Source organism: Marmota marmota, unplaced genomic scaffold (assembly GCF_001458135.2).
Source record: "Marmota marmota marmota unplaced genomic scaffold, marMar, whole genome shotgun sequence".
Classification (NCBI taxonomy): domain Eukaryota; kingdom Metazoa; phylum Chordata; class Mammalia; order Rodentia; family Sciuridae; genus Marmota; species Marmota marmota.
The window spans coordinates 2,501,855-2,509,364 of record NW_025999944.1 but is presented as its reverse complement, the minus strand read 5'-3'; positions in this window follow the sequence as shown (position 1 = coordinate 2,509,364).

Genomic DNA, 7,510 nt, shown 5'->3' with positions numbered 1-7,510 from the left:
CCGGGTCGCGGGGGCCGGCCCGCCGCCCCGCTCTCCTCGGCTCCCGTGGGGCCTGGCGCGGCCGCTACTCGCGAGCCGCACGCCGGGCCTCCCACCCTGCGCCCCTGCGGCTGCTTCTCCAGGCGCCGCCGCTCCGGCCGCCTCCCTCCGCAGCCCCAACCGGCACGGCCTCCTGCTTAAGTTTCCTGCCTGTGCCCACAGAGCACGACATCTTCTCCAGCCCCTGAACGCACGCAGTCCTGCTGCGTAAACACGCCGCCCCAACGCAGACCTGCCCCGGGCGCTCTCCGCGCCTCTCCGGGCCCGAGTGCGGCTCCCCGTCTGAAGGCGGGGCAACTTGAGCCTGGGAACGGTGGAAGAAGTTCTGCCGTCTGAACCGAGACCAGAATTCAGACCTGTTGCCAGGGGCTTCTCGCTATCCTGGCCCCTTTCCGCAGTTGAGAGTCAGCTGATTGGCTGTCCCAGAACCGTAGCTCCGGCCCTGACATCCAGTTAGCACTTTGCCGGTCCCCTAGCCACCCCGGGATAATGCCTCTACCGGTTTCCTTCCTCCTGTCCGTGGGTAGCTCCAGGAAGGATCACACTGGCAGAGAAGGAAGCTGGGGAGCCTTCGTGGAGAGCTACAGCGAGAGGCAGTAGTTCGTGTGACCATGGAGCCAGACTGCCAGAATTCCACCCGGCTCCTCCACCTACTTGTTATCTTGGGCAAGTCATTTGACTTCTGGATTCCAGGGGTGATTTGTAAACCAGGGGAGATGATAATAACCACAGAGATGTGCAGATTACATGAGTACGTGTAGGTAAAGCGTTCAAAACAGCACTTGGTATTTAATTAAGTGATCAAAGAAATCACCCAGCACCAGTCACTGCTCTGTTCTACCTTTCTTACCCGCTCTTCCTGATGCCTCTCAGCACGTACTGCAGCCAGGCAAGGAAGGCTCTAGGGACAGAAGTCAGGGTGACCCTACTGACTTGGCTTCCCCAGCTTGGGAGTAGCCCAGCGGACTTTTAAACCGGGGGAACATGATGTGTGGCATCCATCGCCCAGCTCTGGTGGTGAGGGCAGAGGTGTGCATGGTAAGATGCTGAAATAGGGGAAAGATAGGTTCAGAGAATGAAGCTGGCCTTGGGGCTTGTCAGAGAAATGGGCAAAGTAACTACTGGACAGAATATCAAACAGATGCTGCTGTCCCCTCCTGACCTTTTATCTCGTCCCCTCGCTCAATTCTACAAGTGAGTATGTGCTTTTAGCCCTCCCTGGTATGCTCCCTGAGAGCAGGCAGTGTGTTTCATTTGCCTTTATTCATCCTTTAGCACCTTGCTAGATGCTTTGGGTGTAAGCGGTCACCTTATACACTACCCCACTGGGCCCTGTGGAAAGGGTCCTCATCAGAAGAAAAGGAATTTTAGAGTTTCCCTATCCAACTGTCTCCCTTCAGAGTTAAAGGAAGTGAGGAAAGATATTTGTCAGAGTTATACAGCAAGTCAGAAGCCACGTCTCTGTTTTCAGACAGATGTTATTTCCTTGACACACACTGAGCTTACAAGGCAGTTGGGAGGAAAAACCAACTCCCTAAACTTTATAGGATGAAATAAGGCATCGTGTGGTTAAGTCCTGAAAATATGGTACAAATGGTAGGTTTGCTACCATTTGAGAGAACCCCATTCCCCAGGGACTGGGATCAGCTAGTAAAAATGCTTACTGCAAGAGGGAGTCAACAAGGCCCTAAAGGAAGGGCAGGATTTGGAGCCCAGGAGAGAGAAGTTTTAGGAGGGAAGTGGCTTACTGCTGAGGATATTTGGGGGTGAATGAGGAAACCAGTTGGGTTAGAAAAAAGGTTTGTGTTGAATCATAGATAAAATATTGGAGGGTTAGTTAAAGGCTAGATTTGGGGAAATTTCAAATGCCAGATAAGGAGTTTTTACCTCTATGGGTAATGGAGAACCCCTGGAAATAGACACAGAATGAGGTGCTTAACCAAGACGAGAAACCAGGCCAAGATCTGCCAGCTTGGTCTGATTTGCATCTTTTGTAGACAGTTGCTTGCTGTATATGTGCATCTATTGATTTTTACCCCCACACAGAGGAAACTCTACCGACCAGCTTGTCTCTATTTATTTCATCTCCAAATACACATGCTATTTGTGTGGGAGCAGAGGAAGATGATTAACACAGTGCATATACCTGTTGTAGATCAGCCACTTGCTCCAGTGGTATCTTACTGAAGCCTTCCAGTCTGGTGAGGGTATTATTGCCTAGCAACTCCAGAAAGCTTGGCTCCTTCTACCTTCTTACCAATTTTTATCAATAATGATCTTCCGTCTTGCTATCCAATAAGGGGCATGTTGAAAACTGAGCTTACAGTGGTAAAGTGCCCAATACCCACTGCCCCTAAAAAAGAAAAGGAAAACTGAGTTCAAAATTTATTAATTTTATGTCTCTAATAGTTGAACACTGGTATTACATACTATCAAGGTGTTGCTATGGAGCAGTGTGGGAATAGTGGTTAAAAAGTATCACTTGAGGAAGGCTAGATCCTACTCCACATTTTATCACTGGATGAGTCATTTCATCTCTCCTTGCTTGCAGTTTTCCAAGTCCCTCATATTTGCTCTTCAGAGTTAGGCTTTAATGGCTGCACATATGTAAAAGAAATGATAACTTTCCCAGATCACAGAGTTAGCAGGTGGCAGACTCAGAATAATGAGAAGATCCAGGAAGAGATCCCACTCCCAGGTTCCTTCTCAGAGAGGGCAAAGTGTGGGGATAACCCCTAGGTTCAGGCTTCTAGGGTTGCTTTTTTTTTTTTAATCCCTGGAGGTCTAGTATTGCCTTAGGAAAAAGGAATCCCCATTTTCTGTCTTTGAAGTCAGACAAAGGTAGGTTTCTCGTTACTAGCCGGTCTCAGAGGCTAACGAAGCTAATGAACCTTCAAGACCCCTCACTTGCACAAACCCCTACCCAACTTCAAACATCTAATTTTGCATTATTGTTCTTATAGAGAGCTCCAACAACTGCAAAATCTTCAGAACCCTAACATCTGAATCTGCTCCAAGTGGATGAACTCAATCAAGTTACTTTCTGAGACTTTGTTTTCCCATCTGAATAAAATCATCTTGGATGCTGGTCGAGGAGCTGAGCATCCAGCTGGTGCATAGTGTTTCAGATGCCAAAATAACTTGAAGAACTGGATCTCATGAGCCTTAGGCCTAAGACAAAGGTTAACATATCCCTGAGGTTTAAAAAAAAATAGCTAAACAATCTGTTTACTTAGTAGATTCATCCAAACAACTGAGGTACTTATACCCTATCAGTTTAGTGGTTCTTTACAAAAATAATATATGTAAATGTAAATTGAACAAAAATTTACACACACTTTTTTTTTTTTTTGGTGGATGAGTGGTACTAGGAATTAAACTTTACCCTTTACCACTGATCTATATTCCCAGATCTTTTTATTTTTTATTTTGGGACAGTATTTCACTAAGTTGCTGAAGCTAGCCTCGAACTTGCCACGGCTGGTTTGGAACTTGCAGTCCTCTGGCCTGTAGCTGAGATTACAGACCTGAGCCACCATGCCTGGCAAAATTAATATTTTTATTCGTTCTTCAATAACTGCTATTACTTTCTAATGGAATGTGCACCTGTTGAGCACTGCACAATTTCCCAATCCTTAAAATCGAATTGCACTTAACCACCTCATTTCCTATTCCCCATCAATTTTCACACAGTGCTTGCTTGCTTTTTTAGCACAGCATACACCAAAAACCATAAAGACATGATGTCATCAAAAGGAATGTAATACATCTAATGTTGAAACTGAATTTCCTTTAACTAATAGTTCATGCAGTATGTGACAGATGTCAGGTATTCAAAAAATCCTGAGCTGGGGTTGTGGCTCAGCGGTAGAGTGCTCCCCTAGCACGGGCGAGGTCCTGGGTTCTATATTTATAAAAAAATCCTGAGACACCCCTGTAAATTTGCTGTACCACCCTAGGGTACCAGGGCATACATTTAGGAAAGGCTGACTCAAGAAGAAACTGTTAGAGGCTATTGCAGAAGCAACCAAAGGGTGGCAGAGTTCTCTCCAGCAGAGTGGAAGAGAGCCAGCCAACTGTACTATATCCTCTACAGCCAGCCCGGTGTCCTTCCTTGCTCAAGATACACCGGAAATCTTCCTGAAGTCTCTCTTCCTAGTACATCCCTCCACCCTGGTTATGGCTATTTACATAACATTAACAAACCAAAGAATAATGGGGGTTGTATGGAGGCCTGGGCTTGAGTCCCAGACCTGCCACTTGGGAGGCGCAACACCTTGGCCATAACCACCTCTTTCTGGTCTCTTCCAGCTTTATATCTAGGCACCAAACCTCAAGCTCTCTTCCCAAGAGGCCGAGGTTCTTGATGCACTTGATTTTAACTTGGCCTCTTCTAAGTAGGAAGGAAGAACTGTCTCTTCTAGTGCGCACGTTCTGAATGCTAGGACGCTGGGGAATGTGGCCATCTTTAAAGCCAAGGGAATGTTCCATCTTCTTGTCAAGCACATTTCTGAAAAGAGGGAAGAAAGGGCAACAACAAAAAGTTCCAGAAGGGCTGCTTGCAGATGTGGAGCTGGAAGTGGTGTGTCTAGATCTGAATGCAAGTGGTTGGGGTGGGGGTGGGGTGGGGTTCCATTTGGGAAATACATCAAGCTTTACTCTAGTGATGTGTGCATCGCTATATTTGTATATTTTAATTTAAAAAAAAAAGAGGAGGGAAAACAAATGGTATAATTGAAGCAATATAGAAATTACATGAAAATACAATGTAAATGATATTATTTAGGGGGGAAAAAAACCCTGAAAACAAATTGCAAAGGAACAAATAAGCTACATGATTGTGGAGTGTTTTAAAATAAATTATAAATCATCTGAAAAACAAAGTAAGATTCTTACCAGCTATAAGGAATCTTTAAGAAGGCCAGAAGGAAGAGGCTTGTGCCCTTTGTGACTTTTAAGTAGACTTCCCTGAAGCTCTCTTTTTGTAAGCTCTCTCTCTGTGTCACTACAAAAGGGCAGCTGCTTAGCTCAGGAAAATCCATGAAGAAGGAAGCTTGTCAGGAAAGTTTGTAAAGTTAATATAGCCACATTTCACATTGCTGGAGGATTCATGGCCCTCTGTGTCACAATTCCGTTTAGCCGAGAGGCAGAACACTCTGCTTGGCCTAAGGGTGTTGGTGTGTAATCTACTTCCATCTTCACATTGCTTGGAATTCATTGCCTCAGAGCCAAGGAAATAGCCAGTGATCTGATACTGCCTGTTCTACAAGACAGAGGACTGGACGCCTGCATCCCAGCCCTGGTGACAGAACTAGCTGAATGACCAGATCACCTCATCTATAAAATGACAAACAGATAGTGGATAAGGTCCCTTGTTCAAAAATTCATTGATTTCCTGATTTGGTCAATATCCTAGAAGAAAGAATTATATATTTTTTTCTCTTTCTTCTTCTTTTTTTGATATTGGGATTGAACCCAGGGGTACTTTACCACTGAGCCCCCTATTCTTTTTTTTTAATTATTATTTTTTGACAGGGTCTCACTAAATTGCTTAGGACCTCACCAAGTTGCTAAGGCTGACCTTCAACTTGTGATCCTCCTGCCTGAGCTTCCTAAATTGCTGGGATTACAGGTGTGCACCAAAGCACCCGGCCAGGATTACAGTCTTAAGAAAGTCTGGAAGAAGAGGAAAACAACAAGCCCACCTGGGAAAGAACAGTGAGAGCAAACCTCAAAATCTTCTGGAGGCCGGAGGCCCAGAAGGGAACTGAGAGGCAAATGACTAGAACTGACCTCCAAGACAAGGCAGCCCAGGAGGCTGGCCCAGGGAGCTGAATTTATGGCCCTAGGCAAACAGATCCACTGTGGAATAGAGTGATGAAACCAGGGCATGGCAAACAGGTAGTCAAATAGAAGTAAATGCAAAAACGTGGTGCTGTATTGTTCATCTGATCTGTACTGTGCTGTGATTGCATGGCCATGGAACAATAAGGGCTTATAAATATGAAAAAGTGCAGTTTTATTCTCCCTCCAGGAGCAAAGGCAAGAGTTACACACAGTGACCATCATTACTTTATTACTACTATTATTTTTTGTGGTGCTGGGGACCCAAATCCAGGGCCTCAAACATGCTAGATAAGTGCTCTACCACTGAGCCACATCCGCAGCCCCTGTCATTCTTTATCCTTATAATGCAATGTTGGAGCTCCAGAGTCCAACAGCCCCTCAGATTTGGGAATAAATTCTGGATCATGATTTCCCAAAGAGGTCTGAGAATAGGGGCAGTCTGAGAACCACTTCCCAAATGATTCTTTCTTATTTATTTATTTAAGTTGTAGGTGGACTCAAAGCCCTTTTATTTTATTTATATGGTGCTGAGGATCAAACCCAGGCCCTCACACATGTGAGAGGAGTGCTCTACCGCTGAGCCACAGCCACAGCACACCCCCACATACACCTTTTTTTTTTTTTTGGTAGGGAATGAAAACAGGGGTGCTTAACCCCTGAACCCCACCCCCACCCCTTTTTTGTATTTTATTTAGAGACACGGTCTCGCTGAGTTACTCAGGGCATGGATGAGTTGCTGAGGCTGCTTTGAACCCAAGATCCCCTGCCTCAGCCTCCCAAACCACTGGGATTACAGGTGTGCACCGCCGTGCGTGGCTCCAAGGGTTTCTTAATTAGGATAACTATTTAATACTATTTAACACGTAAGCTTTGACTGATTATTGGGCCTGACTCCATGGAAGCTGCTGTACCTTTTCACCACTGAGCCTCCTGGGGAACCCACCAAAGCAGCCTTACTGGGAGGCAGTACCACAGGAGAGACACTGCTTGTCAACTCCTCCTCCAGCTCTGTAAGGTACTGATAGTGTTTTGAAAATTCGGGGGAATAGATAAAGATGGGGAAATCGGAAAAACAAGAACTGGCCCAAGCTCCCTTAGTCTGAATGTCTGAGTCCAGAATGCTATGCAATTTTTTTCACATTTTTTAAGGGAAGAGAGGAAAGTAGAGAGAAGTTTGTGGTCTAGAAGAAGAGATCGGGGCTATCTATTTTAGGAGGCCTCCCTTTCCCTAGCCGGTATTCACAGGAGTGGTTTGCACTGGTCCTGCTTTCGGTGAGGCTGGAAATATGAATTCATACAGTTTTTCTGGAGAACATAACATTAAGAATAAAGAATTTTGAAAATGTGCCTTTTGATCCTTTAAGAAAACGAAAATGGTCACATTTCGGTACAGCTGTCCAACGTTAGCATGCAACCATCAGACATATTTATGATGTGGTTAAGGAAATGGGAGTGTTTATGTACATCACTAAGTGAGCTGCCCAGAATTATCATGTAAAGAGAAATATGCATAGCAAAACGTGAAATATCCCGATATGTAAAGGTTTGCTTTCAAGTGGTGGAATCATGGGCTTGGAGTTTTTTTGTTTGTTAGTTTGTTTTTTGGGTTTTTTTTTTTTTTTTT